This window comes from Anabrus simplex, chromosome 1 (genome assembly GCF_040414725.1).
Source record: "Anabrus simplex isolate iqAnaSimp1 chromosome 1, ASM4041472v1, whole genome shotgun sequence".
Classification (NCBI taxonomy): domain Eukaryota; kingdom Metazoa; phylum Arthropoda; class Insecta; order Orthoptera; family Tettigoniidae; genus Anabrus; species Anabrus simplex.
The window spans coordinates 1634867740-1634883093 of record NC_090265.1 but is presented as its reverse complement, the minus strand read 5'-3'; positions in this window follow the sequence as shown (position 1 = coordinate 1634883093).

Genomic DNA, 15354 nt, shown 5'->3' with positions numbered 1-15354 from the left:
AATAGCTGTAGGTTATTGCTCCCGTGAGGCCAGATTACAAAAGTGTCGTCAACAAAACGGAGAAAACATTTCGGTTTCAGGGCAGATGTAGCTAAGGCTTTCTGTTCGAAGTGTTCCATATACATGTTTGCTATTATTGGAGAGAGTGGCGACCCCATCGCGGCCCCTTCAGTCTGTTCGTAGAACTCCCCGTTGAAATAGAAGTAAGTGGCGCTAAGGCATTCTTTAGCTAGTGTTGACAGGTCTTCTGGAAGTTTCTGATCTAATAGCGGAAATACTTCTGTTAGCGGCACCTTGGTGAAAAGTGACGTGGCGTCAAAGCTTACTAATAGGTCCGTACTTTCAATTGATTGGTCCTTAAGGAGCTGGATGAAATGTCGGAAGTCCTTCACGTAGGTTTCAGTGTTTCCTGTATGTGGCTGAAGTAGTCCAGCTAGGTAGCGGGCGATCTCGTGCGTGGGAGAGCCTATAGCGCTCACGATAGGTCGCAGAGGTATGCCTTCTTTGTGGATTTTAGGCAGGCCATACAATTTTGGAGGTATCGGGTCCGAGGACATCAGTTTTTTCTGTATTTCGGCTGGGATACTGGAATTTTTTACTAGTGTGTGGAGTTTGTTCTTAATGCGGTTGGTAGGGTTCCTAATTTTTCTGTATGTAGAATCGGTGAGTAATTGTTCTATTTTCCGAGTGTAGTCTGTGCGTGTCATTATCACCGTAGCGTTGCCTTTATCTGCGGGTAGGATAATTGTTTCCGTATCTTGACGTAGTGTTTTTAGGGCATGAATTTCTTCTTTAGTCAAATTGGATGGCGGCGGCTTTGCGGATCTCAGTAGACATGATACATCCTGTCTGATCTCCTCTGCAGATTCGGTAGGAAGGTGCCGGATTGCAATTTCTACTTTGCTAATTATTTCTTCTACCGGTATACTATTCGGAGCTACTGCGTAGTTGAGTCCTTTTCTCAAGACGGAGGTAGTGGGTTCACTGAGTGGCTTATCTGTGAGGTTTACTATTACATTCTTCTTCAGTGGAGCAGGTGGTTTCGGTTTCTGTTTTTGTAAGAGGCGGTTGAATTTCTTGTTTTGCTTGGCAGTGGCTAGTTCCAGTGTACGCTGGGATTGTGTGTTGCTAATGCTGTCTAACGTGGTCCAATCATTGAGCGACAGAGTGCTGGCAAGTTGCAGGTGGAGATGAAATAATTTATTGTTGAGGTAGTCCAGAGTCTGTCTTGTGTCACTGATCCGTTCTCTGAGGAGTTTTAAGCTGGTTTCGTGAAGAATACGGTCAGTCCGTCGGTTCTTGGTGTGATATTTCAGTCTCACACATGCTGGTATAATGCTGTTGTCCCTGCAGCGTTTCAGAAAGGCGAGTCGAGCCAGGTAGTTACTCATTTTCTTCCGAAGGTTGTCGAACTGCCTAGTAGCTTTGAGAATATCCTCCCCGTAAAGGTTTCGTATCTTAGAAGTGAAGCTTCCACGGTGTGAAGAATTATTTAATTTATTTTCCGGGTTGAACCGTGTTGTACTTGTACGCATATCACGTACAGTTTGCCGACGTTTCGAATACATTGCAGTATTCATTGTCAAGGCGACTGAAATACCCCTACTCGATCCGAGGTAATCAGTCTCCCAGGCAGAGTTACACTACTAGAGTGGCCTTGATCTTGGCCTTTTATATCCTAGCCTATCTGGCTGGCGTAAGCCCTGGCTGTCTCGCGAGGCTTCTGGAAAGTTTATGTCACAGCCAGGTAGCGGGGGCTTGCCCGCGCTGTTATGTAATGGGGTTGCGGCCCGTGTGTTTATGTTGTGGTCTGTATGTCTTAAACTATGAATGATGGGCATCCAAGAATTACTGATTTTGTATCCTTCTTCTAAATTAATGTTATTCGGATGTTTCTTGATTTCGATAGCCTCGCGGATTTTTCTTTCCAGATTCCAAGGGATAGCTGCTAGGATCTTGGTCTTGTCAAATGATATTCCGTGCCTAGTTTCGTAGGAATGCTTGGCTACTGCTGAAATATCTGTGTTATGGTTCTTGGTGTGACGGATATGTTCTTTTAGGCGGGTGGAGATCAGACGTTTTGTCTCACCTACATAACAAGCTCCGCAGCTACATTCAATGTGATACACTCCAGGGGCCTGTAATTCTATTGTGTCTTTTACTGGTGGTAGATAGCGGGCTAGCTTACGGTGAGGTTTATAGATAGTTTTTATGTTGTATTTGTCCAGTATCTTGCCGATCCTGTCTGTAGTGTTTTTAATGTATGGCAGTATCGCTGTTTTCTGGCGGGTCAGTTCTTCTTTCCCGTTGTTTTCTCCTGCGGCGGTCTTTTCTTTCTTCTCTTCTGATTTTTTAAGGACTCGCCGGATGTTATTGAGCGAGTAGCCATTTTTCCTAAGGGTTTCCGTGAGGTGTTCTTTTTCTTCCTCGAGGTGCTCTGCGTCAGATATCGCTATGGCCCTGTTTACTAGTGATGTTAGGACAGCCTGCTTTTGTGATGGGTGATGATGAGACGAGGCGTGTAGGTACCTGTCTGTGTGAGTGGGTTTCCTGTATACTGCGCGACTCAGCGTCCCATTGGGGTTACGTATTACTAGCACATCCAGGAACGGTAGTTTTCCGTCTACTTCTATTTCCATGGTGAACTGAATATTTACGCGTATGGAGTTGAGATGGTCGAGAAATAGCTGTAGGTTATTGCTCCCGTGAGGCCAGATTACAAAAGTGTCGTCAACAAAACGGAGAAAACATTTCGGTTTCAGGGCAGATTGTGTTTGCATATATATTCTTCCAGTGACATATATTTTTATAGTAGGCCTACTTCATAATCTTCTGACCTGCTCGACCCATATCTTAACTGGCTTAAAATGTAATACGCATATTTTATTGTATAGTGCAGCAGTTACACTAACCTTCAATATCGATGTGTTGTTGTAGGTGTGATCTGTGGGTTTTGAAATGTCACAGAAGTGATTTGGATAAGGTGTACAAGAAAGAAGGGGCGTTACGCTTATATAACAATTATAAGATCTGTTCAGATCATTTCCAGGCTAGCGACTTTAAAAATCCTCGACTATACAGCTAAGGGTAGGCCCTATGTTACATTTTTACTCTAATTGTACGTAAATATTCCTCAAAGCATCACTATCAACAACATTTTCACACTTTTCTTTCTTTTATCCCTCTTCTCAGATTAAAGCTGAGATTTTATAGATTATCTTTCTGTTAGTAGGCTCATGTTAAGAGGAAAATTGCCCAGCTATTAAATGTTAATTCGCCGGGCTGAGTAGCTCAAACGGTTAAGGCGCTGACCTTCTGACCCCAACTTGGCAGGTTCGATCCTGGCTCAGTCCGGTGGTATTTGAAGGTGCTCAAATACGTCAGCCTCGTGTCGGTAGATTTATTGGCACGTAAAAGAATTCCTGCGGGACTAAATTCCGGCACCTCGGCGTCTCCGAAAACCGTAAAAGAGTAGTTAGTGGGACGTAAAACAAATAACATTATTATTATTAAATGTTAATTCATTGCATCATATGTGTAAGCAATATCCTTCTGTTAGTAGGCTTCATGTTAAGAGGAAAATTGTCCAGCTATTAAATGTTAATTCATTGCATCATATGACGTGTAAGGAATGTGCCGATATTTATATTGACAAGTGTCTTGATGTGATGATACAACGTTTTTTAAATGAGAAAAAAAGACAAATCCAACCGTAAGAGTTCAGGCAGGAATGCTAAAGCTAAAAAAGTAATGCATAAATGGAAGATAAAGCCATTTCACAGCAGTCCAATTCACTTCTTGTTTATATGTCTAATTTCAGTCTTTGAAAAATAACCTTTTAAATAATTCTTCATTCATTTATCCAGAATTGCTTTAGCAACTTCGAAGTTAATATCTCAATCACACTTTCTTTCTAGACGTAATTTATTTATCCATTTCCGTATATACATTTCCATTGATATTTGAATTTAGCGCGATTTGTTCAGGTCAAGTCACTAGGAGCGCCACCGTCGAATTGTCTCCCATTTTAGCAAGGCGAAATCCGTAAGTGTCGCGCATTATCACAAAAGTAAACATGAGTATGTGCGAAATATCAGTATAGTTCTTTCTGTTTTGGTTTGATTGAGAAAAGTTGGGAGTGATTTTTAAAAATTCAGACTTGGTTTTAAATTTAGTATGATATATTAGAATTTGTTGTTCATGTTGTGTGCATGGATGTAAACCATACTAAAGCATGTTGCCACTGTCCCTTCACTATTGTTATTTCGTCTCGGTGCCTTCCAAATTCGTACGCTCCTCATCGCCAGATGTTTAATTCCAGGCTTGTGTTATAGTCATACACCTGTCCATGTCATATGTTACGTACACATGTTATGTGAACCTCTTAGACCAAAGAGGATGAGTAAGAGATGACTCTCAACTTTATTTTTCACTTCTGTACGCAACGGCTGCGCAAAGATCGCCAGGAATTGCACACTAGCGCCTCTAGCCTATACAGGGCTGAACTAAAATTACCGGGCGGGCGATTTAAATCGTTTAGCGCGCGGAGGGTCCCCAGGTTCTCGTCCCCCCTCCACTCTTAAATATTATATTAAATATATTTTTTTATTTCTCTTATATTCTCATTTCCTTTTATTTCTTTCCTTCTTTCTGTTACTTTTTTCTGAAATACTGCATTCTGAACAACAATACACCTGGAAGTTGGCATGCGCTTTATTATTATTATTATTATTATTATTATTATTATTATTATTATTAATAATAATAATTTTTTGCTGGAGAAAAGAAGCTTACCAGTTTGTGCTGCTTGATTTATGGAGCTATATTTTATTTTTACTAATTCACAAAGCCATGAAGGATGGGAGTGACTGGCCTTGCCTGTGCTGCTTTTGTTTGTTTCTGCTGAGGAAAAAGGAAGCTAACTCACAAAGGGAGGGAGGAAGTGACCAGAAGGTGAATGGGATTGGCAATTCTTATCTCAGATTACGACCTATGACACAAATAGACACTAACATCCCCTCGTACATCAGTCCTCTTTAACACTACTTAAGCCAACTCTAACAGTCAGTAGTTTCAAGATATGCCACTTATGCAGGAAATAAAATATAAATACAATGTAAGAAAGAAAACCATACACAGGAACCAAAATGATGAAAGGAAACTCATGTGCTAAGGAGGGAGTTTGTAGGATTCAAAGGTAAATTGAAATGAAACATGATCTTTTGATTTATGGAGCTATATTCTACCTACTATCCACACTGTTACAGGTATAAAATTGTGTAGAAATTTGCACAAAAAGTTTAGTGATCATAGTATATTATAATCTCATGACATTACATTCAGCAGTGTTAATCATCAATTAATATTCATCAGCCAGAAAACTATTCAATACAACACAAATACAAAATCATTCATTTATAAAAGAAAGACTGGACTGACAAGGTACAACATAATACTTTTCTCTCTTATTGCAGTCTAACATTGCACTGACATTGCAAAAGTTTTCAGCAACACCATTTGTATTTTCCCAAGGAACTTACTATGTGATACATCTTTCAGTCTGTCAAAAGAGGCACCTAGGGCCACACACTGAGAAATATTGAGATTTGTACTTCTTTTGCATCTACTAGAAGATGGCAAATCTCTGGCAGAGTATTGTTTAAAGAAACCAAGACATGATAGCACATACTCTGTTCCTACATACTGCACCAAAACACAACATATCATTCAATCAGTCATCTGCATTTAGATGATAAACAATGTCAAGCTACATAATTGTAAGCATCCCTTGTATTCATTGATCTGCACTATTTACAATACTTAAAAATGTTCTATTTTATGTGACAGTAGGATATATCTAAATTTTTCTGCTACATGGAAAAGGATGGAATCATGAATATGTTTGTGGGTTTAAAAGACAAGAGAGCGCTTACAGATTCTGTGATTGTTCCCTCTTACAACATGCAGGAGGTACAAATAATGCTTCCTTTCAATCCATCCGCAGGAGAGGAATTCCAATAAATTGACAGTAATGTGTAGCATCAGGATCTACGTACAATAACATGGCAGCTGATCCAGCATAAAACATTCCCATGCCAAGTCACAACATAGCTCCACCCATTAAGACCTATGTCCAAGGAATTGTTTGCTAATTTAGTACAGTATTATGAACAATATGCTGCTACTTCCACAACATTACGGTGTGCAAGGGACTTTGCTGTGACCTAGACGAAATGCCAGTTGAAGACAGTGGAAACTCACTTCAGACAGTGCCATTTGTACCTACTGTATATCGAAGGCAGAAATCTATGTTGGTGGTTGCAGAGTAGGCTGATCTGTGGTCTGACAGCATGCACTCCAACCAGCCAACCAAGCAGAGGAGGGGTGGCTATGGTTCCACAGTGTTTCTACACCTCTGCATTTGGGACACAGAAACGGGCTGTTCCCCTACCACTGGCTGTCCTGAGAATGGTTCTCCTTTCGCCTGCAGTAAGGCGAATGATGGGACAGTTCCTAGTATATGTCATGGCCACCAAACATCTCGCCCTCACCACAAATCTCCTTGCTTAAGATGATGATGATGCTTGTTGATTAAAAGGGCCTAACATCTAGGTCATTGTTTTAAGAGAAAGTACAACTAGGCAACCATCCCCTATATAAATTAGTAATCGGAGAGAAGAAATGGAAGGGGGCTGACACTAGGAAAAATGATTGTATCAGCTAAGGAAGAGCAGGGCCATGGAGGGCTTGAAAATAAGACTCCCCGGGCCTCCATATGTAGTACAATCGGGGGCAGAAAAGAACAGGTGGTGATCGAGGTAGATCAGATAGGATAGATGAAAATGGGGAGCCTGGCACAAGTAAGCGAAAGCAATGCCAAAATTCAATTAAGGGCTCCGTGGTCGCCTACCCAAGCTACCAAGTGCAGAGCCCACATGGGACCCCTTTTAGTCATCTCTTACAGCAGGCAGAGGATGCCGTGGCTGTTATTCTACTGCCCTACCCACAGGGGGACAACTATGATAAGGCTAGTTGCTTTACGTTGCACCGACACAGGTAGGTCTTATGGCGATGATGGGGCAGGAAAGGCCTAGGAATGGGAAGAAAGCAGCCATGGCCTTAATTAAGATACAGCCCCAGCATTTGCCTGGTGTGAAAATGGGAAACCACAGAAAACAATTTTTAGGGCTGCCGACAGTGGGGTTCGAACCCACTATCTCCCGGATGCGAGCTCACAGCTGTGCGCTCCTAACCGCACGGCCAACTCGCCTAGTACTATGATAAGAAAAGTTTGTATAACTGTTACCATCACATCAAATGAATGGGTTACCAACATCACAAAATTCACAAATATTAATTTAGTTACTTGGACATTGCATACATACCAGTACATACTTTTGTATAGGAGGTTGTGCATACAAACTGCAAATAAGAGAGGTGAGAATATAATATATTCCCTGTGTTCTGATGAGAAATTTTCTCCAAAATACAAGATTTTCAGTGAAATCTCCTTTGGTAGAAATGGATGCTTAACCAAAACTATGACTTCTTTACACAAATCATTCACACAATATCACACGACACTTCCACTTCAGTATTTGATTATTATCATACAATTATACACAAATGATGATCTCATATAAAGGAACAGACTATGAGTACAGTAAACTACATGTTTGAAAGGTTCATTGCTCTTGAAAATAACTCCACATTACAGTTTTTCACTTCCCATTTAGCAGATATGCTTCATGCTGTACTTAATCTCCCTATAATTTTATTAATAGTAATACTAATATTAATGATAATAATACATGTCCCATGAAGTTTAAATAAAGTGTTTGATTATATAACAACTGTAGGGCAGGAATTTATAAAAGTCATTAATGAAATTAAGACAAATGGGAGTCTGAAACATGCAGATGTATGGCATATTTTGAATTACAACACTGAACATGAACTGAACATACTTGTTTTCCACCTTTATGAACAATTATAATGATGTTCTGGGCTTCATAATGATCTCATTTTTTTGCCTATGAGGCTCATATATCACCGATTCATGGCAACGATGGAATGAGCCTCAGAAGGATGCAACTGTGGCCTTAAATAAGGTATGGCCGTAGTATCTGCCTGCCTGTTGCAAAGAAGGGAAACCATCTTCAAGATAGCTGACAGTGGGGTTCGAACCCACCACTGCCCAAGCGCAATTTCATAGATACATGACCACACTGCACAGCCTACTTGTTGGGTGTTTTGTAATACAAAATTAAATATATTGTTAAACAATCATTAGCATTCATAAACTGAAATTGTTTAATTTGAATGTAAAATTAACATTAATAACATTAGCACCAGTGTTCTTCCCAGAAATGTTTGTCAGGCGGGTGGCAAGAATGAGTAGCCAGGCGGGGAATACTACGTAAAACTTCAATATGAATATAAATTTCAATTTGTTCCCCTCAGGGCGTTAACAATAATATCAGACAGGTAAATATTAACTGCACAATTGAACTATTTGAATGTTGTGATCACAAACAAGTTATAACAGAGTATGTTGAACTTCTAGTGTTCTATTGCTCCTTCCAAATCATGTAACACTGGACTTAGGCCTCCCACTCGGTTGCTGTGGACATGTGGACAGCATCTTTATACAGCATTCTTGATAGGGGTCCTGGATAGCTGGTGTGACGAAAGTGCGTCGAACACACAGTGCGGTTCCTCAGCTGCTTCGGAGGAAGCTGCTGCAACCGTTCGACCCCCACAACGTCCAACCACTCTCTGCAAATGTTAGGTCTAGCAACAGGGAAATGATGAAATAAGATTCCCTGTTGCCAGCCTTCTTCGCTATCTGACACTTTTCGTGCATGGTCTGAGACATGAAAAGAAATAGAAGAAAATAATTAAGGACATTGTAATCAGTTTATATTTTTACTGCTAATATCAATACTATCAAAACGATAGTGGCTTATCAGACATAGGCCTAATATAACATTACATCAACTGAATGTTAAGGTGTCTGTTTCAATTAGGCTTATGTAACTATCATATCAACCACCATGCAAAAAGGTAATAAAAAGGTGACAGCCAAAAAATAATAGCAACTATCAATCATTAACTTATTAACTTAACCTCCTGCAGCCTAGTATCCTTTTAATAGCATCTTATTTAAAAATAGAATGGAATATCCGCAAACATTATTTAAACAATAAGATAAAATAAACAGAAAATTTAGGCCTAGGCGATTATGTTTCAATTTTTTAAATTTTTTTTTTGCTATTGGCTTTATATTGCACCGACACAGATATGTCTTATGACGACCATGGGACAGGAAAGGGCTAGGACTGGGAATGAAGCGGCCGTGGCCTTAATTAAGGTACAGCCCCAGCATTTGCCTGGTGTGAAAATGGGGAAACCACAGAAAACCATCTTCAGGGCTGCCGACAGTGGGGTTCGAACCTACTATCTCCCGAATACTGGATACTGGCCGCACTTATGTTTCAAATTATCCGAAATTCATTTGCCTTGGTGTGGTATGTTTTCATGCTCTGGCCTCAGGAGATTTGTAAAACAAGAACAGTAAGGATGCTTACCTCAAATATCTTGTACTTTTTCTTCAAACACGCAAACGAAGATAACAGATAGCATACAAATCAAAGTGAAGCAAAATGTCACAAACGTCAAAAACGTGGTCGTCCCACGTGGTCCAAGTTGTCAAACTCAAATCGACCAATAGCAATCGGGAGATGTTTCTACCAATAGGAGCTGCCGTATTCGTCACGTGGGCTTAGGGTGAGTGACGTGATGTACAACAGCGCGCCCACACGAGTGGAGGGCGAAAGTATTCAGTCTGAGTCGGGCCCTCGGAAGGGTAGGACCTATGCCGCTGTCAAACCCTTGTCTTAGACTGATTCTGATGATTCCGCTTCAAACGCTAGCGCTGTTCCATGTCCTGGGAGCCATCTGGTGGCAACTGAATGTACCATTTCCGCTTCTATTATAACGTCTAAATTTAAAGAGTAATTGTTTAAGAAGCCTTTCTCGTGGACAGTCGAGATTTCTTCTGATGACGCAGAGTACAGTTCTCTGCGAAACGTAAAGAATTTCACCTTATTTTTTTGACATGGCATAAGCCAAAAGCCTATACAGTATCATACTAAAGCAGTAGACAAGCCCACTAGACTTTAGGTTACCCCTTTTCGATAGCTGGTTTAGTAAACGTGAAGACTTCAGCATTTTGAGCTACAGCCAATAGCCAACAGAGAATCCTGCTGTGTTTTCAAGGCTACTTCACAAGCTACTGTCAGTACCGAACTCAACATCTGATCAGTGGAGATGGTAGCCAAGATTTAGAAAATTAAAGTCCGGCTTTGTGGCTAAATGGATAGAATGCTTGTCTTTGGTCCGATAGGCCCGGTTCAATTTTCACACTGTTAATTCTCCTGCCTTGGGGACTGGGTGTGTATGATGCCTTCGCCATTCATTTTATCATCATTAGGTCACCACCAAGCCTATACAGATGCCATGCACCATTATTATTATTATTATTATTATTATTATTATTATTATTATTATTATTATTATTATTATTATTATTATTATTATTATATTAAATAAACATGTTGAATTTTACAGCAGTCATACCCATCGTTCACTGGTTAATTAGCTTCCTCGGGAGATCAGTGGTAGTGTCCGAGCCATGATCACGGGTTCGATTCCAACCATCAAAAGAGAACACTAAACCTGAAAGAATGCATTTCATTTTAGCACATCTACCTATAAAAAGAAAACTATATTACTCCTATAACAGCAGCCCTGCAGTGTCTTCCTACAAGAATGTAGAAGTAAACGGGAGTGAAATATCAGCACTCTGTTATCTATATAATTAAGTCAGAAGTACGAGGTGAGGAAGTATATATGATGAGTAACACATTGTTGACAGCAGTGGCGATCTGACGGAACGAAGCCTAGCACAGCTATCACCCCAGTCCCAGCACCTATCGGACATACGTCAGCAAGCTGCATGAAGTAGGTCGAGGGGGGGAGGGATGAGAGTCTGGGCTGCAATATCAGTCTCCGATACCTTGCTCTCAGAAATACAAGCGACGTTTTTTCTCACTGCTTTCAAGTTTTGTATTTGGAACAGTGTGTCAGATGCTTACATTATAATGTGCTTTAGACTTCCATTATTCTCAGTTGATGTTTGGGCTTCACCGATAGCCTTAGTAGCCCTCAGTATACGCCACTAATAGACATTGCAAGTTATAAATCTCATTCCGTATTGATGGTTGTCACTTTACAAATAAAAGTATTTATAAAATCCTCCTTATCAATACAAATCAAGAAAAAAATCTCGACCGTTCACGAGGAAGACTTCTCTAATAATGGATTTTCATCTGAAGATGCGGAGCAAAGTTCTCTGCGAAACGTAAAGAATTTCACCTTGTTTTCTTGACACAGCAAAAGCCCAAAAGCTTATTATCATGTCTACAGTTATGGGCCGTGAAAGCATCAATCTAAACATATTAAAACACATCCACTCACATTCAGGTAAAGTGTATTAAACATGATGATTTCGTAGTTACATATAATTCTTTAAGATGTATTAAACCATTCAAGGCTAAATTTGTTAATAGAGAGGAAGAATTCCATGGACTTTATGAGCTATTTTACCTGGATATGGCCAAAGCTCTTCAGTTGCTGCATACTCTAGTACTTTTCCCAGCTATTACTATATAGTACTTTATACTGAATCATCATTGATCTAGAGCTGTCACCCAGGTGACAGTTTCCCTCTCACTTGTTTGCCTTTAGGTCTTTACAAGCACCTAAAGACAGTCCCATACTATGAACCACTTCCAATGTGCGCATGCATAACACAGTAGGCAAGTAGCGAGAAGCAGTAAGCTACAGGCGCGCATTACGACAATATCAAGGAAACAAAAAGCAATATAGTCTACGCAATAACTACCCTGAGGTTTCTGTGAGTTTGGTGCTATCTCTTCCACTTTCGGAGGATGTTTCTGTTTTACATGCCTCCACAAAGTAGTTCTTGATTCGTGCACACCACCACACTGAGAGAAAGTAAACATACCGAACTTATAGAGAAGGCGTATTGCCTATCTTCTTATTCACAAAAAACACACAAAATGAAACAGAACAACAACAATGAAAGAAAGAAAGAAAGAAACGAAAATGAAATGAAACCACCGAATAACAACAGTCACCGTACGATAATAGCAATTGTTAACTTGAACAGTTACATTAGCGCAGTCTCGTTCAGCTAGAGGTAGAGCATAGAAACATGCATGCCAGTTTTGTGTTTGGCTCATAGTATGATCCTGTCACCAGGCACTAGTTAAGCCTTTTCTGCTCTGATGGCGGGTGGCCTACATGCTATCAGGGAAATCAGGGAGCAGAGGGCCGACCAATCCAATTATCAATACGGAACATCATGAAATTTTTATCTTCAATCCAGCACAACGCGAGAGGTCATTAAGGCAAAGAGACAAAGCCCACAATGGCAATGTTACCAGGAGTGCCCGCATGTGTGTTAAAGCTGTGTTGAAATCCACATAACCATGAAATACAGAGCTTCGTATGTTATAGTTCGAGTATGGCCTGTGGATGAGTTTTATGATTTATTTATTTCATTTTTCATTTATTTTTATTATTTTATTATATCTTTGATGTTGTATGAAATGAGTTAATTAATAATGCATATAACAAGTGCATTGACAACAGACCAAAAAACAGTTCGTTCAAAAGTACAGAGTTACACAACAGATTTCCATACTTTCTTATTTTCTTACTTTACATTACCTTCTTCCAGCTGAAGTATCCATGTTCAGTGTTCTCCCCAGAAATTTTTGTCAGCCGAGCGGGGAATACTATGTAAAACTTCAATATAAAAAATATTAAAAAAACAGTTCATTCCCCTCAGGGCATTAACAATATCAGACAGGTAAACGTCAACTGCAAAATAGAACTATTTTAGTGTTATTATCATGAACAAGACATAACACAGTATTTTGAACTTCTAGTGTTCTATTGCTCGTTCCAAATCATGTAACAGCGGACTCGGTTGCTGTGGACATGTGAATTGCCATATGAGTTTGTGACGCTATGCGGAATAGAGGGCTCGCATGCGATTCCACGCAAATCCAGACCCCACTTGCGCACAACACTACAGTATGTGGTGATCAAGCTAAACACTTAATCTCTGATGTAATTGATGCAATTTTGCTGAAAATAATGATTTGTAATTTAAATTAACAGTTTTACAGTATTTACATGTTAATTTTGAGCACCCAATGACTCAATTATGTATTAATATCATGTAACTAGCACATATCTAGGTTATGATAGCCAGGCAGTCTCTAAAAACAACAGGTTCTAGGGAGAACACTGGTGTTATAGCACTCCGACACTCGTCATGTCACCAGAGCTGTCACTGGAAATATCTTCGTCACTTGACTCCTCACTGTGGCTGTCGTTTCACAGATTTATGATGATATCATCCATCCCTTTTGTAACCGTCCTCTTGAAATTTTTCAGCATGTGACACACAAGCCTTCCACTCCTGTTCTTCCAGCTCTTCTTCCATTAAAGATTGGTCGTCAGCTAGTTTGAATGTTTTGTTCCTTTTCCTTACAGCAGTTTTAACGTTTCCCCAAAACAGCTCTATGGGGTTATATTGACAGTGATAGAGTGGCAGGCAAACAACAGTATGACCCATTCGGTCAGCAAGTTTATCAATTTCGTAAATTTCTGCCTTTGGCTTGACTAGTTTCACAAGAGACAATAGTTTAAGTCTGATGTGAATGTTGTCATGAGGAATATTCCTAGCAGATAATCACGATATTATATCACCTTTTCGTGTGTTCATTGTAGGGATTCGTTCTAGCTGTACTGAATGATAGCTGTTGCTGTCCATGACAATCATTGTGTCTTTGATGTTCCTTTCGTCAGGAGTGTCTAAAAACTTCAAAAACCACTCTTTAAAAACCATAGCGTTCATATCAGTATGGTAGTCATCATTGGTCGGTTTTACCTTTGGTCTGAAAACCAATTTATATTCCTGTAGAAAACCAGTGTGACTGAAACCTACATGACAAACTATAATTCGTCCACCTTTCCCCACAGGAACTTTTAAAACCTTTTGTGCCCTCTTTATCTTGCCAGATTTTCGTTGGATCATAATTCTGATGAATGTAAGTCCCATCTACATAAAATATATGGGGTGAAGGGTCCTTATTCCTCAGAAGATGCATTTTTCTCAGAAACGTTACTCTGGCTGTTACTATGTTGGCTCTCTCCATTAAAATTCTTCTCCCATAGTGGCTTTTTTTATAATTGACCCTCATAGACTTCAGTATCCTCCAGAACGAAGTAACTCCCAATTTTAGGTTTTTATCTTTTTTAAATCACCACATAATTTGTTCAGTGTGGGGTATTCATCCTTTTTGTAATAATTGGGAAGAGCTCTTCTTATTAGATATTTATGGAATCCATCAATTGCCTTTATTATACAGTTCCTTTTAATTTGTTTGAACGGTGATTGAAATGAGTTAGAACCAGATGACTGGGTACTGCCTTTACCTTACTTTATTGTACGCTGAACGGTTCGCATACTAACTTGACAAGCTTCCGACACTCTCTGCTGCACTTTATACACACTCACTGAAGGGCCATCATTTTCTGTTTCCTTTTGAAAATATTCATGAACATTGCTGATTATTTTTCTACCTTAGCTCCTTATATCCTTCATCTTCGCCATTATAAGATATATAGTGCAGTTATCACATACAACAACAACAACATAGAACAATGCAAATAGAAACAATGGAATAGAAACAAACTAACATCACATCACATGCCATGAACATGCTAATCGAAGAATCCAATAAAGGACGCGGCAAGAATTACTCATAAAACAAGAATAATCTTAAAACAAACTCATCAAACAAGCTCTGTGTAATACCCACATGCACACTGTAATGTAAGACTACTTGGCAACACAGCAGTTCATAGAGCGAAGTGAGCGTGGCAAACTCCCCGGGTGACAGAGTAGTTCTCAGCGCCAATGCTAGGCGATCTTTTGTCCGATTGGGCAGTGACATACTGCCTGGACCCCACTTTCCCTGACAGTATGTAGGCCGTCCACCATCAGAACAGAAAAGACCTATAGTCTTTTCTTAAATTATTTCAAAGAACATGAAAATTTATTAAACATTGCCCTTGATAAATTATTCCAATTCCTAAATTGTCCCAATTTATCCTCTTGAATTCCCGCTATATCGCCATATTATGATCGTTTCTACTTTCAAACCTCCACTCAAACTTATTCATCTACTA